Below are 19,904 nucleotides of genomic sequence, written 5' to 3'. Positions count from 1 at the left end.
GAGCTGGGTCTGTTTTGTAGGTTTTGTTCACTAGTTGGCTTTTTGCTGCATCAGTTTTACTTGAGTTTAGAAAAGCAGCCTGAGACAGCACTCATAGCAAAAAGTTGTGCAGGGCCTTGTAATGCTCAGGCTCCCTTTCTGTGCAGCAACCCACTGAGAAGGAAGGGATGCACCAGGCCACTGGTTCTCTCTCACTCAGTTATACACACATGGCTCTTGAAAAGAGCTTTTCCTGAAAAGCAAATGGAACTAAAAAACTTAATTCGGCATGGTGTTGCCAAAGCATAAAAGCAATCAGCTTGGTCTTTAGCTAATTCCATCAAAATAGAAGGAAACATGAAAATAAACAGGCAACAATAGGACAATGTCTCAAGACAGAGGGCATATAGTATGGCAGTTAATACTTTGGACTATGAATCAAAAGGGAGCTGTGTTTAAAGCTTAGCTCTTTGGGAGCACCTGGGTGGCTCAGTTGGTTAAGTGTCTGACTCTTGGTTTCAGCTCAGGTCATGATCTCATGGGTCATGAGTTCTAGCCCTGCATCAGGCTCTGTTCTGACAGTGCAGAGCCTGCTTAGGATTCTCAATCTCTCTCTCTCTCTCTCTCAAAATAAATAAGCTTGAAAAAAATGTAACTTGGCTCATCCATTTACAGCCATATGACCCTCTCAGAGCCTTAGGGTCTCTGCCTATAAGAATGAAGCTTTTAACCAAGCTTCAAAAAATTATATTCATCAATAAATTTAAATTGTCTTAGCCTCAGTAGTACAAGACAGCAGGTAGTATAAGAACAAGAGGATGGATCTATTATGTCCTTCTTTATTGAATACTACAAAAGAAACTTTATATAATTGTTGGCAACTTGGCTCAATGATCAATGCAACAAACATCTAAATAGGTTGCCTAGATTCTATCCACCTCTTCCTCTGACTTATCACTACACCTTCAACAAACCTTCAGTTAATCTAGTCTATGACAGTATTTTCTACCTTATACTGTAATTATAATATATTTAAAGGGATATTTCTAAACTGACAACATGTCTGTGATCTTCAAATACAAGATTCCATCATATATCAAATTACCACCAATGCTAAGCATGTAGAATGTTACAAAAAGCATTGCAACTATACAAGTTGAAGTCAGGAGCTCAAACCAAATTTAATTTAGACTTGATTTGAAAACATTCTAGTGTTATGGTTGCGTGGTTTTAGAAAAATACTCATGGTTGGTTCTGGTTTGAATAGGTTGACTGGGTTAAAACTAAAACATTTCTCCATTGGTTTGTGGTTAACCAATTAATTTATTGCTTCAGAAATTGAAGTTGGTTAGCCAGCCCCAGGTTTGGGTTCCCGGTTCAATTCAGTTCAAGTTCCTAGAAAATGTATACTCAGAAAACTGAATGATTCCTAAATTACCATGTGCTAAATATCCCAACTTCCTCAAAAACCACAAGTCTCCCACAAACCACAAACTCTCCTACTCTGGTAAGACAACAAATGTCCTAGCAAGAGGCTGCCCAGAATCCAACCCAAAGTAGAGCAGAAGGCAGGCAACACCTAGTCTGAGAGCAAAGAGGACCCCAACAGTTCGACTTACAGCAGAAGATAATCACTGTACTAAAACATGTGTCTTTCTTGGGCATTAGGAATCTTTATGTTGGCAACTCTCAACCATATCTGGACATAAATGTGTATCTCTTCTAGTTAGGAGGCATCTGTCAGGTAATCATTTACAAATAATTGTTAAATTTGTTTCAAATGGACATATTAATACATAGATGTGTGCATTCATATATATAATGACTATATGGTTATGCCTTAATGAATTATTCTTAGTCACATGCATTCTGATACGTGTTCTTTGTCCAGGAGGAAAATACATGGGGCTACAGGGGGTACATATCTGGGAATGATATATACCTGCATTTGGGCATAAACTGTATGTGGCAGCAGAAAAATGTGACAGCAGGTTCTTTGGATGGCATTCCCTTATTTCTGTTCATACCACGGGATAAACTTGGTAATGAAGACATGAGAATGTGGACATCAGACTAAGGGTTGAGGTATAGCCATAGGCATCACAGGTCTTGGATTCCCTGAAGTATTACAATGGCTATGAGACCTATTAAAGCATTGCAATAGCTGAGGCCTATATTAAAGCCAATTTGCCCTGAGAGTAACTAGCTCTAACAGTATCACAGATTCCTTGATAAGATCACTTGACCTTGGTTAGTGCCAATTTGCATGAGCTTGAGCAATTAAGTATCAAAACCAAAACCTTCTCAATATTCCAAATTTAAATTCTGGAATGTGCAGCGGAGAGAAAATGTAGAAATCTCCTAATCTAGTGGTTTCTAAATTTAGCTGGCCACCAGAATCAGTCGCAGAGGTTTATAGAAAAGATCTTTTAAATAAGAATGTCCAGTGCGGCAACCTGGAAATCTAGGACCTTAGGAAGCACTCAGGAAATTGTGATGATCAGTCAGCTTTGGACACTACTGATCTAGTCCATCCCCCTTTTTCCATTCAGAATAATATAAGTGCAGACAACTCTTCAGCTGTAATAATCATAGTTAATATGTGTAAAGCGCCTGCTGTGAACCACTTTAACAAACCTCCCCTCCAATCTTTGTAACTACTCTTAAATCCATGCTGTGAGTAAACAACTTTCTACAATCTCCTCTCTCTAGATGTTCTGCACTATTCTCATGCAGTTTATCTTTTCATATGCTTCTGATGGGCATTGTTAGGTGTCCATGTGGTGCTTCAGAAAGTCCTGCCATCTTAAGCAAAGAAGATAAAGTAATTGAATGGCATTTTTCATCAACAGCAGGTTCTCAAGGATGTTTCCTAGGACCTTTAAGGCATACATTATACTTTTCTCAGGCTTGTGGCATGTCAAACCCCATAATGATCAGGGAGATTAATGAACTCTTAGCAAATTAATATGTTCATGATTCACATGAGTATAAATTACCCAGTGAAAACCCATGGTGCTTGATCACCAGGCACTTCCAGGACCAGGGCTCCAAGATTTCAACCTCTTCTTCCCACTTCCAACCATTTCCATGTTGGGCCAACATATGATTTAGATTGATGGGCCTACTCAGAACATTAAGATGCTTGGCTACATGACTAAGTTTTCATACACAAAATGGCTTCACTTTTATTAAAAATACCCACAATGAAACAAGTCTAACTTCAAGAAATTTTGTTGCCAGGGTGCCTGGGTGGCTCAGTTGGTTAAGCATCCGACCTTGGCTCAGGTCATGATCTCATGGTTCATGAATTTGAGCCCAGCATTGGGGTCTGTGCTTACAGCTCAGAGCCTGGAGCCTGCTTCAGATTCTGTCCCTCCCGTGCTTGCATGCTCGCTCTCTCTCTCTCTGTCTCTCTCTCTCTCAAAAATAAATAAACATTAAAAAAATAAAAAGAAATAAAGAGAAATTTTGTTACTGATGTTTCTACTATTACTTGCTTCCAGAATTTCTAGCAACAAACACTTTGACTTTAATCAAAATCAACATAAAAAAAAAAATCCACACAAATGCTTTACTTTTCAAATGATTGTCTGGCATCCTGGTAGAGAATTTACCTGTTAAGCATAGTCTGCCAAAAGGGTGAAATGAAATAAGACAGCATCTGACAATATCCCTGGCAACACTACCACCATTTTGTGCCACAGGCCCTCAGTTCGCTTACATCATTTCTGAACTCTAATCAAAGCCTCCCAAAGGAAAGTTTTGGAAGCCTGAAAACATATCTATTCCCCTTTGAAATAGTTATTTTGGGGGGCTCCTGGGTGGCTCAGTTAGTAGAACATCCAACTTCAGCTCAGGCCGTGATCTCACGGTTCATGGGTTCAAGCCCCACGTTGAGCTCACTACTGTCAGCATGGAGCCTGCTTCAGATCCTCTGTCCCCTTCTCTCTCTCTCTCTCTCTCTCAGTCTCTCTCTCTCTCTCTCCGCCCCTCCCCCACTCACGTTCTCTCAAAAATAAAAATGAATATTTAAAAAAATAATAATTAAAAAAAAAGTTATTCTTAAGGGGGTGCCTGGCTGGCTCAGTGGAAAGAGCATGTGACTCGTGATCTTGGAGTCATGATTTTGGGCCCCCTATTGGGTGTAGAGATTACTTAAGTAAAAATAAAACTTAAACAGAAATAAGAAAATTATTTTTCTAAATTGCAGAAAATTGAATGGATATCACAAACGAGCTATAAAAGTTAGTGCCTCCATAATAAATGCCAGCTACACTTCTTGTGATTATTTCATCTCATTTAGCCAACTGTGTAAATGATGTTACCTAAATTAACAGATGAGACAGGAAGAAGGTATAATAGAGTCTTCTATAAGCTAAAACTTCAAGAGTCGTATTTACAGACACATGGGCATTTGGGGAACTCCAAAATCATTGGGTCTCAGCTTATTTTACAGTTTTCCAAATCCATGCACGGACATTATCATGCATGTTCCTCACAGCAATTTCCAAAGGAAGCAGTCATGCAGCAGTGAAAGAAGTGTGCTCTGAAGCAGGAAGCTTGAGTTTGAGTCCAGGTTCTCAACTTAACTAGAGGTCTGATAGTTATTTATCAATGCCATTACCTGTGAAATGTGTGTGCTGATAGCTACTTTCACTTGCTGAACAGATAAGTGAAATGAATACATAAAAATATCTAGCTCTGTTTCCAACTTCTAACTTCTTTCCATGCAAATCCCAATGGGTATTCTTTTTTATTTATTTAGAGAGAGAGAGCATGAGCGGGGTGGGGGGGAGTGCAGAGAGAGAGGAGGAGGGAGAATCCCAAGCAGGCTCCATGCTGCCAGCACAGAGCCCAACCTGGGGCTCAAACTCAGGAACTTTTAGATCATGACCTGAGCTGATACCAAGAGTCCAATGCTTAACTGACTGAGCCACCCAGGAGCCCTCCAATGAGTATTTTTTTTATCGTGGCAAAATGGTTCCAAAATATAACAAGTCTCCAGGAAGAGCCAATAAAAAGTATTAAAGAAGAATAATGGAAGACCACCATGGTGGTACATGAATTACATTAATGGACTCAATTCCTCAATCCCTCTCTGCATCCACCTTTTTTGCAGTGTGACTCCGCAGTTCCTTCTAGGAAAAATGGAATGTGTTTCCCTGCACCTTGTTTTGGCCAATGAGATGTTAGCAAACTTGCTGCAAGCAGAGATTTATAAAAGTGCTTTTGCATTTGCTTCCTGTCTGCCCTCTGCACCTCACCATGGAACATGTCTGGGCTGGCTGGTGGTTAAAAGATATGTAGCCCAATTGCATGCATTTCCTTAGACCATGAGCCAGCAGACCACCAGACTTAAGAATGAGCCTAACTAAAGCCAGAAAAACTTCCCAGCTTAGCCCAGCCTAAATTACAAGCTGCAAATGCAAGAGCTAAATAAACATTTATTGTTTTAAGCTGTATTTTCTCAGTGGGGTTTTTATAAGAAAATTAAGCCCTATAGAAAAAATATTTGAGTGACTATTTTCTCAATTCTCCCAAATGGTACATAGTTAATTCATTACATATAATAAATGTCTTAGGGTATTAAGGCTTAATTATCTTCTGGAACCCTGCTAAGAAGAGATGTTTTATGCCATTGCACTTTGGATGGTTGTCATATAGCATAATTGTAACAACAGATAACTAATACAACCATATATGCTTTATAAAGTCATCATTCTTAAAATAATGTGTCACCAAAATGACAGAGTAATGGACCAAAATTAAATATGAAAAAGTCTGAAATCTATAAAAAATACAAAATAAAAGTGACATTTTAAGGAAGAAATGGAGCATTCATTGTGACAAGTGGCTACTATATGCAGAACAAAAACCGAACTCCTTGACATCTTGCCTTCAAATACACTCCATATTGTTAAAAAGAGTATTTGTTTGAAGAAAAAGCTGTATTATAAAAAAAATAGGTAATAGTTCATATCATCTTCTACTGATAAAGGCCTTTTTAAGCATGATTACCAGTAAAGGAAACAATAATAGAATGACTGATAGATCTATGTGAAACTTTTAAACATCACTGTATGTTTAAAAATCAAAAATATTAACTCTGACACAAAATCTTCATATTTCAACAAATAGTTAAAAGGAAAACAAGAATTAAATTTGGTAATAGCTATTACTTATATATGTGTTTTCATAGCAAAAACTTATTGAGCTTCTTCTATATGCCAGAACTGTGTATTTGGAGCTTAAATAGAAAGCAGGGGAAAAAAAGAAGGAAAGAAAGCAGAAAGAAGCACAACCCCTATTCACACAGCACTTAAAGTTTAGTGAAGAAGCCAGAATAGAAGCCAGTAAATAAGTACAGGAGAGCATTCCAGTAAGAGGAAACTGCATGTGCAAAGGCCCCGTGGTGGGAGGGAATTTAGTGCATGTGAGAAACTGAAATAAGGCCAAAGCAGCAAGAACACAGCAAACAAATGAGAGACTGGCTCAAAAAGAACCAAAGAGGAAAACAGGGGCCAGAAGTTGCAAAGCCTTATAAGGCCTCAGGAAGACATTTGATGTTTACCCTAAGAAAGTTACTTAAAGTGAATGGTTTTAATTGGGTGGGTGACATGATCATATTTGTGTTTTGACTTTCTGACTATAGACAAGATAATTTATTCAAACATGTGAAGTTAGTGAGTTACTGTATTAACACAGGCAAGAAGCTCTAGGAATTTGGCCCAGAGGGATGGTAATGAAGATACTGAGAAGTGAATGGATTCAAAGATACTTTAATGATTAAGCACACACACACACACACACACACACACACACACACACACACAAGCTTGGTGACGGGAAGGATTAAGGGAGTGACGGAAAGATAATATTCTATTATGCCAAAATGTGATAATGGCATTCACTAGGCAAGTTAAAATCAGTAGAAAACCAGGTGGGGAAGAGATGGATCATGAGCTTTATCTTAAATATTAAACATATTGGGGCGCCTGGGTGGCGCAGTCGGTTAAGCGTCCGACTTCAGCCAGGTCACGATCTCGCGGTCCGGGAGTTCGAGCCCCGCGTCGGGCTCTGGGCTGATGGCTGGGAGCCTGGAGCCTGTTTCCGATTCTGTGTCTCCTTCTCTCTCTGCCCCTCCCCCGTTCATGCTCTGTCTTTCTCTGTCCCAAAAATAAATAAACGTTGAAAAAAAATTTTTTTGAAAAAAAAATATTAAACATATTAAGGCTGAATTGTCTCTGACACATTCATGTAGAAGTGAAGTAAGTGGTTCAGTATAGAGTAGAGGTAGGAGCTAGAGAAAGAAATTTGGATCTCATCAGCATTTAGCGGATAGCTGAAGCTACAAACATGGATATTTGAAGCTGTGGGAAAGCTTCTCAAAGCAGAGACGGAAGATAAGTATCCCTAAGACTTAGCCTTTAGAAGTTCCCAAGATTGACGGCCAGCTGGAGAAGAACAAAGACTTGCGAAAGAATGAGGCTAGCATGAAAGGAGAAAAGCCCAGGGTGGGGAAGAGTAAAATCACCAAGGCCAGCAGAAGAGAAAACTTCAAGAAGTAGTGGTCACCAATGTCCAACTCGGTGGAAAGGCCAAGTCAGACAAGGACCTGACAAGGTGGTATCCTGAGCAAGAGCTGCCAAATGCATTCAGAGGTGGGAAAATTAAGACATCAAGGACAGTCCTCCCCGCGAACCCACGGGGGATACCTTCCAAGACCCCTCGTGGATGCGTAAAACCAAGGAGAGTACCAAAATTTATATATCCTATGGCTTTTTCTATACATACCTATAATGAAGTTTAATTATAAATTCGGCACAGTAAAAGATTAACAACGATAATAATAAAATAGAACAATTATACCAATATACTGTAATAAAAGTTCTGTGAATGTGATCCCTCTCTTTCTCTCAAAATATTACACTGTAGGGGCACCTGGGTGGCTCAGTCGGTTAAGCGCCCCACTTCGCTCAGGTCGTGATCTCACGGTTCATGGGTTCCAGCCCTGAGTCTGTGTGCTGACAGCTCAGAGCCTGGAACATGCTTTGGATTCTGTCTCCCTCTCTCTCTGCCCCTCCCCCGCTCACTCGCGCGGTCGCTCTCTCTCCCTCTCTCTCTCAAAAATAAATAAACATTTTTTTAAAAAATTTAAATACTGTCATCTTCACAAAGTATCTTAAAAAAGATATTACCCTGTACTCACCCTTCTTGTGACGTTGTGAGATGTGAAACTGCCTACGTAATGGGATGAAGAGAGGTGAGTGACGCAGGCGCTGTGACGTAGCTACTCTACTATTCACCTTCTGATGATTCGTCAGGATTATCTGCTTCCTCCCCGCGGTTTGCCGTGGGGAAAATGAAATCACAGCGAAAGTGCGGATAAGAGGGGAACTACTATACAGGCAACTCTTGTCAGAAAATAGGTTGCAGAACAGAAGGATTATCGAGGGATGTGATTAATCTCTCCCTGCTCTCTTCCTTTTTGAATTTGCCATATGTTTTGTTATTAACAAAATTTTAAGTTTATTTATTTTTCATTTACACCCAACGTGGGCCTCAAACTCACAATCTGGAGATCAGGAGTCACATGCTCTTTCACCTGAGCCTCCGGCGCCCCCTACAAAATGTTAAAGGTTATTAATATCGTCAAATTCAGTACTCCAAAATGTTGTCAGTAAGTATAAAATGGATAATAGTTTAAAATATATGGGCGATTTACATACTATGGTATATATTAGTCCTCATCATTAAGGTTTGTAAGAAATAGAAGTAAAAAGTAAATGTAATTTAAAAATCAAAATAAAAGTAAGTAATGTACGGAAAGTTCTTACTTCCCTGGCTGACACAAATAGACATTTTCTTCCCTTTTCTCTTTTATATGAATAATACTACAGTCTAAGACAATTGAAAGATTTTGTGCAATTGAAACTGAGCATTGTGCTTTATCAATGTTAATCTTCATTGGACAAATTCTACTTATTTCATATCTTTCTTATTCTGTTAGTACATATATACTTCCATTATAATTAAATTGATATAGATTTAATAAGCAAACAAATATTTCACAAAAATACCATCCAGTATGTTTGGTTGTGGAGTTTTTTAAAAAAGATAGGGCACAATTTATGCATACACACATATTATAAGTAAAGAAATGGGTACACAAACATGTTTAACTTGTTTAAGATCAAAATTATTTATTAGGGGCGCCGGGGTGGCTCAGTGGGTTGAGTGTCAGACTCTGGATTTCAGCTCAGGTCTTGATCTCGCGGTTGGTGAGTTCGAGCCCCACAAGGGGCGGGCTCTGCACTGACAGTGTGGCTCCTGCTTGAGATTCTCTCTCTCTCTCTCTCTCTCTCTCTCTCTCTCTCTCTCTCTCTCCCTCTTTCTGCCCCTCCCCTGCTCATGCTCTATCTCAAAATAAGTAAAAACTCATTTTAAAAAAAGAATATTTGATTAAATGAAGCAGTGAATAAATTTTTTTCTTGCAAAAATTTTGCCTGAGCCTGAAAAGGAATAGGAATCAGTGCCTGGCATTATGAATGCATTTCATCAGGTGCCATAGGCACATAAAAATTGGTTATTCCTGCTTTACTCTTATGTTGGACATAAACCAACACCACTCTGCAGCAAGTTCCCTTACAGAAGGAACTCTGTCTAATCTCTTACAAAATGTCCTAAATAAGAAAATAAAATAAGTAGAATTAAAGCTGTACTATACCAGGGCACATTTATATTTCTGACAACTATGGATTATTCAGTAATACCCCTCAGTGCACCAGTAAGCAGGGAGCATGGAAAGCTAATAAAAGTAATGAAGTCTTTGTAATACATGAACTCACTGCTATTAAATCTCTTCTGAGAAATGGGATGAGCCTGCCAAGTTTGTTGGGAGGACAGCTGAATTTGTAAGCTGGTGAAGTGAATATAAGTTGTGCCACGTGGCAACAGGGGCTGAGAGATAATGGGTGTTAATCCTCAGAAACTGAATGCTTTCTCTAGCCTTCAAATTTATTGAGAGGTGATCATGACACAAAGCTGGATTTGTCATATCTGTGTACTTGTCAGCAAAGTCCAGAGATGAAATCGCAGTTTCCTAGTATACAAAGCTTGGGTGTATCATAGTTGCTACCAGTATTGAGCCACACAATGTAAACTTAACATTCTTCGTCCAATGACTGATATCATTTGCCATCCCTGTTTAAGGCCTGTTGAAGTGCCTTAGTTGTCCAGAGCTCCCTGGAGCCATGATGATATTCAGGTCTACGGAAAGTGCTAGTCAAGTGGTGTATTGATCAAAGACCAACCAGGAAACAGCACACTGTAATTTAGGAAAGCTTAATATACAAAGGTGTGGGCAGGGTACACGAAAACCACAAAAATAGTACCGTACATACCCTGAGGTAGTATTAGTGGGGAGCATTTACCACTCCTGGAACAGAAGTGTCAAGAGACGGAAAAGGTTACTGGAATCTAGAGACAGAAAGGACTAGGCAGAAAACATCACCTTACAGAGGCTGTGACTTTCAGAAGAGGGACACAGCCAGTCTGAAGCCATCCTGCAGGGAGGGGGATAGGCAAGTAATACCCCAGCCTTCTCTTCCCTCTACTCTCCAGCAGGTGCCGCCCATTGACTGAACCCAACCAACAGCCCAGGGCAGAGAGCCCTCTGAAGCTGTCTCTCAGGCATGGTGCAAGGTGGAGTAGCAGGTAGGGTAACCTGAAGGGGCAAATGGAAGGTACCCAACGTAAGTGGAAAGACAGTGTTATTGTCTTAAGTAAACTCTAGCTTTGCCTAAGCCTTATTTTATCGGTAGTTCCCTAGATGATATTATTTGCTTGGTTTCCTCTCCAGCAGGAAGAGTTTTAACCTAAGAGTGGGTGAAGGACATTAATCCCCCATAGTCAATTTCCTTAAGCATTTTCAGGTAACATTATCTCCTGCTTCCCCATAAAAATCAAGAAGGCTCACCTGAATCCCCAGGAGAATATTTATTTTCATTTTACAAAGAATGCCTGGTGTTGAGTCATGGCTTTTTTTTAAAAAAGAGAATAATTAAAGCTCTCAGTTTTTCCTTTTACAAATCAGGTGAGCAATGTACTTACTCTGAACAATGACAGTTTTTTGGCTGCTTGTGAACCCTGGAAATATTGATCAGTTAAAAATATTCGGACGCTTGCATCTCCTGAATTTGCTTACTGCAGCCCTTCTTCCTGGTCGGTCAGGAGAACACCAGCAATTTTGTTCTCATGATAAATTATCCTCCCTGGTAGGTCACTCTTTTTTACCTAAAGTCACAATTTGCTCCTTCCTCTAGGTCACAACCTGATTTTTCAGGGTGACAGATTTATTGCTTGCTTTGTGCTCCAAAAAACAAATAGCCAACATTGCTCAAAATACAGTACTGTCACAATAACTTTGGCTATTTCCCAATGGGAATAAGACCTGGCATTTATATTCCTGTTTGGATTAGGTAGAGAGAGAAAGAGCATTTCCACATTTCTCCAGATCTGGGCTGGAGATTGGTAGTTAGGTTCAAGCCACGCTGCCAGTGTAAGCAAGTGTTTGTTGGCGTAGTCTTGGAGGTTCTCTTCTTCTTTTGAGGAAGCCCTAAAAGCAGAGCAAACAGCTACTTCTGACCTCCAAAGTAAGCCTTTTCACTGATGGTACATTTACCCCTGCCATCATAAAAGCCCAAGTCACCAATAAAATGTCCCTCAAACCTGAGAAGGAAGCTGTGATGTTAGGTAAGGTCATGTCGAAGACCTCTCATGGTGGAATGTGGATTAAAGTGATGAACCACATTTCCAGGCCTGTTCATAAAAAAGAAAAGGAAAGGAAAGGGAAGGGGAGGGGAGGGGAGGGGAGGGGAGGGGAGGGGAGGGGAGGGGAAAGAAAGAGAGAGAGAGAGAGAGAGAGAGAGAGAGAAAGAACGAACAAAACCCACACTCAAGTCTTCCATGGTTCCTTCCCCAACCTGCCATCTGGATATGCTGCAAATCTCCAACCCTGCATCAAACCCACATTGCACATTTGTAAATGCTGTGTGACCTTGCAAACGTTATTAAACAGCTCTGTGCCTCCGTTTCCTCATCTGTTAGATAGAGAAAATTATAGAACATACTTTATAGGGCTGTTGAGGGAATTAAATAAGCTACTGCTTATAAAGCATGTAAAACAATGCCTTCCTATGCAGGAATTAGATAATGTTTATAAATTTAGTCTGGTGAAAATAAAGTGGTATCTTCTTTGTGGTTTCCATTTCCTAAAATGACTGTTCACATCTTTTGCCATTTTTTTCTACTCTGGTTGTTAATCTTTCTCTTATTCATTCACTGAAATTCTCTATTCTGGGCTAAACATTTGCTATTTGTGTGTTGCAAGTATGGCTATTCTTATTCATTCACTTTTAAGGATGTGGAGGAATGGTTGGCAGACCAGCTGAGGGTTTATTTGGGAAAAGACACTTGAATTGGCTTTTAGCTGGGGGCAAGGGCGAGAGGGAATACCCAGGGCAGTAGACTCCCCAGAAGGGTAGACTAAGGATTGGGACTGAGCCTCAGGTGGGTCTCCTGTTCCTGTAGCCACCCTGCACAGCCCCTTCCCCCAAAGGCTCTATGGCAGCCACAGGAGCGAGGAGGCTGGGAGCAACCACAGTGGCTGCTCAGTTGGACAGGACATCAGATGACTCGGAAACCAGCTTCCCATCACGTGTCTCAGCCTTCTTCATAACCACAACCCTGGAGGAGCTGACTCGGCTGAAGGTACTGGAGCCCTGCCGCAGCAGAAGCAGGACTGGAAGGAGCTCAGGCTGTAGCTGTGGCCAGGGTTCCTGAGCCCCCCCAAAGGGCGGAGCTCAGCCCACCGGAGCAGCCACCTTGGTATGGTTACTCATGTTGTGCATTCCAGACTCCAGCTATATCTCCCCGCCCTCCAGCAGCTTGCAGGTGGTGGCAATCTCCATGTCCAGGGCCAGCTTAATGTTCCCAAGCTCCAGGCCCTCGCACATCTGTCCTGCCATGTTCCACTGGTCTCGCTGCAGTGCAGCCTCCACTTGGCGTCGGCGTCCTTCGTGACCAGCTCCCCACACTGCCCGGTATCAGCAAGGGCAGCCTCCAGGGAAGCCCCCTGGCCTTTGAGGCTGTCGATCTCAGCCTGGAGTCGGCCGTTGTTCCGGTTCATCTCACAAATCGTCTTTATGCAACTGAGGTCATCCCTGTGCTTCTCAGCCAGTGCCAGCACCTCTCATACTTCTGGTACAAGGTCTCAGCCTCGGCCGGATACAGTTAGCAATCTCCTTGTACTGGACCTTGACCTTGGTGATGATGCCATCGGTCCAGGAGGCTGCTGCTGTCCACGGAGTGGAATGCAGAGGTGTCAGAGATCTGTGGCTGCTCTCGGCTCTCCGCTTCACAGGCCGGCCAGCAGCTCCAGGAGGGACTCCAGCTCTGCCTCATCCATGGAAGCTTCACCCACAGCCTTCTTGACTCGGAAGATGCATCTTCCCATCTCTGCGTGCTCTGTATCTCTTCCTCCTACTTATTCTTGAAGTCCTCCGCCAGCCCCTCCTGTTGATGGGCTCCACCGCAGGTTCCAGCTTCTCCTGGGCCAGTGTGTCCAGCTGGCACCCGAAGCTATTGATGTAGCTCTCCAATATGTTATCCATGTTGCTCCGAGCCGTCTTCCGCTGCTGCAGGAGGCTCCAGTTGGTCTCTGGAATCTCATTCTGCTGCTGCACGTCGCGTACCTTGTTGATAAAGGAGGCAGACTTGCTGCTGAGGGTCTTGAGCTGCTCCTTCTCCTGGATGCACACCCTTGGATGTTGGGGTCCACGTCCATCTTAAGAGGGCTCAACAGGCTTTGGTGCCCTGAGACAGCTACGGTGCCCCCTGGACCCTCTCGCCTGCGTAGCCCCCGACCACATTCATGCTGGTGCTCAAGCCACCTCTGAAGCTGCTGCTGCTGCCCACCTGGGGGGCTGGGGAGCTGATATGGGAGCCAGGTGTGCCAGAGCATGAGCTGCTGCTGAAGGCCCAGGGGCCAGAGGTAGACACCTTATAGGACCTCTGGGTCACCCTGATGGACACAGTAGAGGCTGGAGAGGAGGCAAGTAGGCTGAACCAGAGATTCCAGAGGGAGCCAAGGATGACTTCTAGGTGGGGCGCTCACTCTCATTATGATATGCACAGTATAGATTTTAATCAGGAAAATAAGAATTTTCAAAAAAGGCATTGAAAGGCAATGCCCTAATAATTGGAATAAAATATTCCAAACAGGCTGACTGCCAGCCTTCATTAGACATTGCTTTTTACCAAATCAAACTGGCTTAAATGTTACATCAAATTGTTAAATCAGAGTAAATTTATAAAATAATCATCAATAATAACACATTCGGGGATGCACAGAATAATAAACACAATTCCTGCCTTTATCAGATTTAACATCTAGCTACGATGAAAGAATAAGCACATTAAAAATATTTAAAATTATAAGGAAGTATAAATTTTAGGTAGTACACACCACTGTACGTCTCATTATATAATTCATTCTTATATTTAAGAAACTCGTTTCATAAGTCACACCAACAAAGACAACAAAATGGTGAAAACTCATTTCCTTCCCTGTTGACGGGAATCCTTGAAAAGTCACAGTTTCTAGTGTCCAAACCATGAAAGAACAGATTTTTGTTATTGGAATTAGTCCATGGATAGGAATATTGTCATAGATTCAGTGTCCAAGAGGATGATTGGGCTGCAGCTAAGTCCTTGTTCTCTTTCTCTTATCTTTACCATCTCTCATTTGTGTAGTATGGTTTCTAACACATCACGCATATGGGGAAACTCCTAACCTTTAAAAAGTCTCGTTATCTTATTTCTGTAAACATTCTTAAGTTTTTCAAAGCTCTCTCTATATAGGTCTTGAGTGATAAATGCATGTTGGTTTCAATTATTTTTATTCTTAAGCATTTTGTGATCCAAATATGGCCTCTGTGGACTCAAAATATTTTTTTAATTTTTCTTAATGTTTATTTATTTTTCACAGAGAGAGAGAGAGACAGAGCATGAGCATGAGCAGGGGAGGGGCAGAGAGAGAGGGAGACACAGAATCCAAAGCAGGCTCCAGGCTCTGAGCTGTCAGCACAGAACCCAACATGGGGCTCGAACCCACGAACTGTGAGATCATGGCCTGAGCTGATGTCAGATTCTTAACTGATCGAGCCACCCAGGAGCCCCTTAAATTTCTTTTTTTTTTTATTTTTTTTAATTGTTTTTGACATTTATTTATTTTTGAGAGACAGAGAGAGACAGTGCATGAGCAGGGGAGGGGCAGAGAGAGAGGGAGACACAGAATCCAAAGCAGGCTCCAGGCTCTGAGCTGTCAGCACAGAGTTCGCGGGGCTCAAACTCACAGACCACGAGATCATGACCTGAGCCGAAGTCGGACGCTCAACCAACTGAGCCACCCAGGCACCCCTGGACTCAAAACATTTAAAGTCTCAGGTGTTTGTTTCAAATCAGTCCAGCTTCGGTCCTTAGTTCAGTATTGGTTATCAGAGAACAAGAAATATGTTAAAACACAGTTTTCTCTGGACAGAGAAAGAGGAAGAATGCCAAGCAGGATCCACGCTGTCTTCACAAAGCCCGATGCGGGGCTTGAACTCATGAACTGTGAGATCATGACCTGAACTGAAGAGTTGGATGCTTAACCAAGTAAGCCACCAGGCACCCCATTTTTTAAGGTGTTTTTTTTGTTTGTTTGTTTGTTTGTTTTGAGAAAAAGAGAGAGAGAAGGGAGGGGCAGAGGGAGAGGGAGAAACTCAAGCAGGCTCCATGCTTAGTGCAGAGCCAAACACAGGACTTGATCTCACTACCCTGAGATCATGACCTGAGCTGAAATCAAGATTCGAATGGATAACCGACTGAGTCACCCAGGCACCCCAAAAATATTATATTTTAATTGTAAAAATTTATTCCTGAATTCTTATGACTGTTACAAGCCAAAAGACCAGTTGGCAGAACAAGTATTTAAATTCTGATGTATTGTTTCAATTCAATAAATGTTTGTAGTAATGGAAAGAATAGTTCATAGAAAATGAATGTCTGTGTGCCAGGCCCTGAGCAAAGCTCTATCAGAACTAGGGCTTATCTACTCAACTCAATATATGTTTCTTGTGGTCGTGGTATGTGCAAAGCACTGTCCTAGGCGTTTTGGAGTCTATACTCCAAATGCCTGCTTTGGTAGCTCAAAGACTGGAGAGAGCCTATCTCTAAAGGAATCTGGAAAGGTTTCCGAGCCAATGTTAGCACATTAGGGCTTGAAAACCGAGGAAGCCTCCCCCGCTTCTGCCCGCCCCACACAAGCCACAGGGGTTGGGCCATGGGCCTTAGCAGAGGCACTGCTGCAGCAGGACGCTGCCCACACAACTCCATCCCCACCCCTGCACAGGAGCTCCAATCCCCATCGCCCTGTGCGTGTGCTCTTTTTGACTCTGATTTTGTGTTTCAATCCTGCTTGGTGGTGGTGTCACCTGCTCATGATTTGGTTTGTGGCCACGGCCCATTCTCACCTCAGCCTGTCACATACCCCCTGGGAAGATCTGTTAGGACTCAACAGATCACCATGTCCATATAGCTCCTTAAGCTTTTCAAAGTATCATCTCAGATAAGGAAATGTGTGGAGATTTAAAGGTGATTAACTATATCACTATGTAGTAAAGAATATAGATAGCAAAAAATACTGGATTGTATTAAGCAGGAGTTACAAACCTGCAAGGCATCTGGGGGAAATAGCTTGGGCACGTAATGACATCCCTGACTTCAACCCACCGGTATTTTTTCAATTTACATTTTGTAAGATGATCTATAATGACATGCCATCGAAACATAAATACTTCCACAGGAATCAGCAGAATTTTCCAAGGTCCCATCCAAACCACTCTGTACACATTCATAATCCGAATAACAGAATTCCTTTCCCTCTGTCAGTCACTGTGTTTGTTTTCTTTTCGTGGCCATCAGAAGCTACCAGTGAGATAACTCAGAAAATATCATGCACAGAGAGCTAATTGGAATGGACTTTGCTACTCCTTGGCTGGTTTCAAGAAGCTGACCTCGAGCAAGAAATTTCAGAAGATGGGGAGTGAATGCACGAGCAATGTGTTCGAATTCACTAACTCTGTTCACAATTCTCTTCTGGGAATGATCGACTCAGAGGAAAATGAAACCACAGCTGAGCCTTAATGGTGGGCACTGAGTGGAATGTAATAAAAATATCCTCTTTTTAATATTCATTTATTTTTGAGGGAGAACGCACACAAGCAAGGGAGGAGCATAGAGAGGAGGGGGCAGAGGATCTGAAGTGGGCTACATGCTGACAGCAGAGACCCAGAAGCAGAGCTCAAACTCACAAACTCACAAACCTGAGCCTGTAACAGACGCTTAACTGCTTAACCAACTCAGCCACCCAAGCACCCCTTTCCTCATCATTACTTCAGGAGACCATGGAGTTTAATGGAGAGATCAGTGAATTTAAGGCAGAAAGGTGCAGATCTAATCTGCCAAAAAGTAAACATTAGTCCTTGCCTAAGATCCTTCAGTTTCTCCTGCTGTAACAGGGTGGGGAGTAACTAAATATTCTCTAAGATTCCCCAGAGTTTTAACATTGTCTCACTAGATTGCTCTCCATTCTAGGCAAGCTGGTTTTCCTAGACTATCCATTAAGTATCCAATATACAAAGGAAGAGATTCTTAAAAGTGGCAGAAGTTAGATTTCAGGTCAAAATTGTTGCTCAAGGTTAGAGTCTTGAGGCGCCTGGGTGGCTCAGTCAGTTAAGAGTCCAACTCTTGATTTCAGCTCAGGTCATGATCCCACTGTTCGTGAGATCTAGCCCCATGTGGGGTTCTGTGCTGACAGAGTGGAACCTGCTCAGGATTCTCTCTCTCCCTGTCTTTCTGCGCCTCCCATGCTCGTGCGTGCTCTCTCTCTCTCTCTCTCACTATCAAAATAAATAAATAAACATTTTTTTTTAAAGATTAGAGTCTCTCTCTGTGAACTAAGATAAAGCAAGCACCACCTCTCAATTTGACAGAGACAAACTGACTCTCTCTGTGATAAACTCAAATCAAATGCCTAAAAATTTTTAAAGTTACATATAAAGCTTTTTGGCCAATCCTGTTCCTGTATTGGGGCGCCTAGCTGGCTCAGTTGGTAGAGCATGCGACTCTTGATGTCGGAGTTGTAAGTTCAAGACCCATGACGGTATGGACATTACTTAAATTTTTTTTTAATCTTTAAAAAAAGAACCTGTTACTGCATTATTGTCATTCAAATACTTAAAAGTAAACTGTGTTGATAAGGTGCCAGATAAAGATGCCTACTGCAAGACAGCCTGTGCCTCTCCTTCCCATTTATTCTCAGCTTTCTTTTCCAGGAGGGGCCCTCCCTAGCCACCCTGTCCTAAAACATACCCCCAGAGGCTTTCTCTTCACCCTTTACTTTTTTCTTGAGTACTTATCATCATCTAACATAAGATATATTTTATTTACTTGACTTATTCTCTCTCCATGAAAGCAGAGAATTTTGTCTATTTTATTCATTGCTAAATTTGTAACATCTAGAACAGTATCTAGCACATAGGAAGCACTCAACGTTTATTTGTTGAATGCATAAGTAAATATTATTTACCATTATGATATAACAATTGCCACTTTTAAAAGAGTGGTGTATATCGGGTATATAACCGGAATAAATGTAGGCCTGCATTCAGGATGTTTTCCAGCTCCAGATTACAAGAAAGGTACACCTTTGGTAGGTACACCCTACCAAAAATAACTACATAAATGAACATTCCACATTGGCAATTATGACACAGTCTGAAGTCTGACATAAATCAAGGGATTTAACTTCAGGATGACAAGAGAATCAGAGAAACACATTATTCTCAGGTGTCTTCAGTCTGGGTTTGGGTGACACACAGAGTAAGCAAAGGTATCCTAAAGGTTTTTTTGCTGGAGTAGCAGCCAGACTTGTCTTGCTTTTGCTTTATAAGCGCAAATTATAATGAGTAGCTCTATGATAAAATATAATTCTGGTTCTCACCCACATTCCAGAAGAAGAAACTCCAGAATCTCTCTTTGGGCTTCTCCTAAATTATTCCTGAATTCTAGGGGCTGATGCAGTGTGAAGGGAGGGTGGGTAGTCAGTAAGATGCCCACTCCAGAGAAGGAAAGGCCATTCCGATGTCTTGCCCACCTGTCCACCTCTCAGTTCTCAGTTCCGTGTGCCTCATGCTTAGTCTACCCCAGGCACCAGGCAGCTCTACAGCATTGTAGTAAGATCTGCTCTGTGACTCACCTGCAAAATCACCGTCTTGTTTTCCCTCCCAAAGCCCAGAACTGTCTTTTCAATACTGACATACAGGATCTTTTTCCCTCTTCTTCCCTTGCTCAGAAACCATTCACTATCCTGCTACCCACTTCCTCTCCTCAACCCCTAAGTTCCTTAACACACACACACACACACACACACACACACACACACACACACAATTTATTTCACAAGACTCCTTTATTCCTATATTCCAAAACCTAAGTACTTTTTGCTTGGCAATTGCACTAAATTGGCTCTCATGTAGCTAGTTCCACTTACCTGTTTACTCTTTGGAAGTAATACTTTCTTGTCTTGTTATCAATTTATCACCTCCAATGCCACCCCCATTTCTAGGCTTGTCCATTTGGTTGGCAGAATTCAATGCCTTGCAGTAGTGGGACTGAGGACCCCATTTCCTTGTTGGCCATCACTCACTCTCAGCTGTAGAGGCTGCCCATATGCCTTACTGTGTAGCCCTGTACATTTTCAAACCAGCAAGAGTGCATCAAATCTTTCTCAGATCTCCTATAGTCGGTAAGTGGCAATC

At 41.8% G+C, this 19,904-nt stretch overlaps 1 long non-coding RNA gene and 1 pseudogene across 2 annotated transcripts in view; both read right to left on the bottom strand.

Moving 5' to 3' along the window:
- The window catches only part of LOC113603871 (uncharacterized), a 309,663-nt gene extending 301,381 nt beyond the window's left edge, over positions 1 to 8,282 (bottom strand). For both annotated transcript variants that reach the window (XR_003425636.2, XR_008293064.1), the window contains exon 1: positions 8,192 to 8,282. This is a non-coding gene — a long non-coding RNA (uncharacterized LOC113603871). The remainder of the gene's footprint in view (positions 1 to 8,191) is intronic.
- A 4,263-nt stretch (positions 8,283 to 12,545) lies between these two features.
- On the bottom strand, positions 12,546 to 19,277 carry LOC106974270 (keratin, type II cytoskeletal 8-like; annotated as a pseudogene).
- Between the last annotated feature and the right edge of the window lie 627 nt (positions 19,278 to 19,904).

This window comes from Acinonyx jubatus, chromosome E4 (genome assembly GCF_027475565.1).
Source record: "Acinonyx jubatus isolate Ajub_Pintada_27869175 chromosome E4, VMU_Ajub_asm_v1.0, whole genome shotgun sequence".
Lineage (NCBI taxonomy): Eukaryota > Metazoa > Chordata > Mammalia > Carnivora > Felidae > Acinonyx > Acinonyx jubatus.
This window is presented reverse-complemented; position numbering and strand designations above follow the sequence as displayed.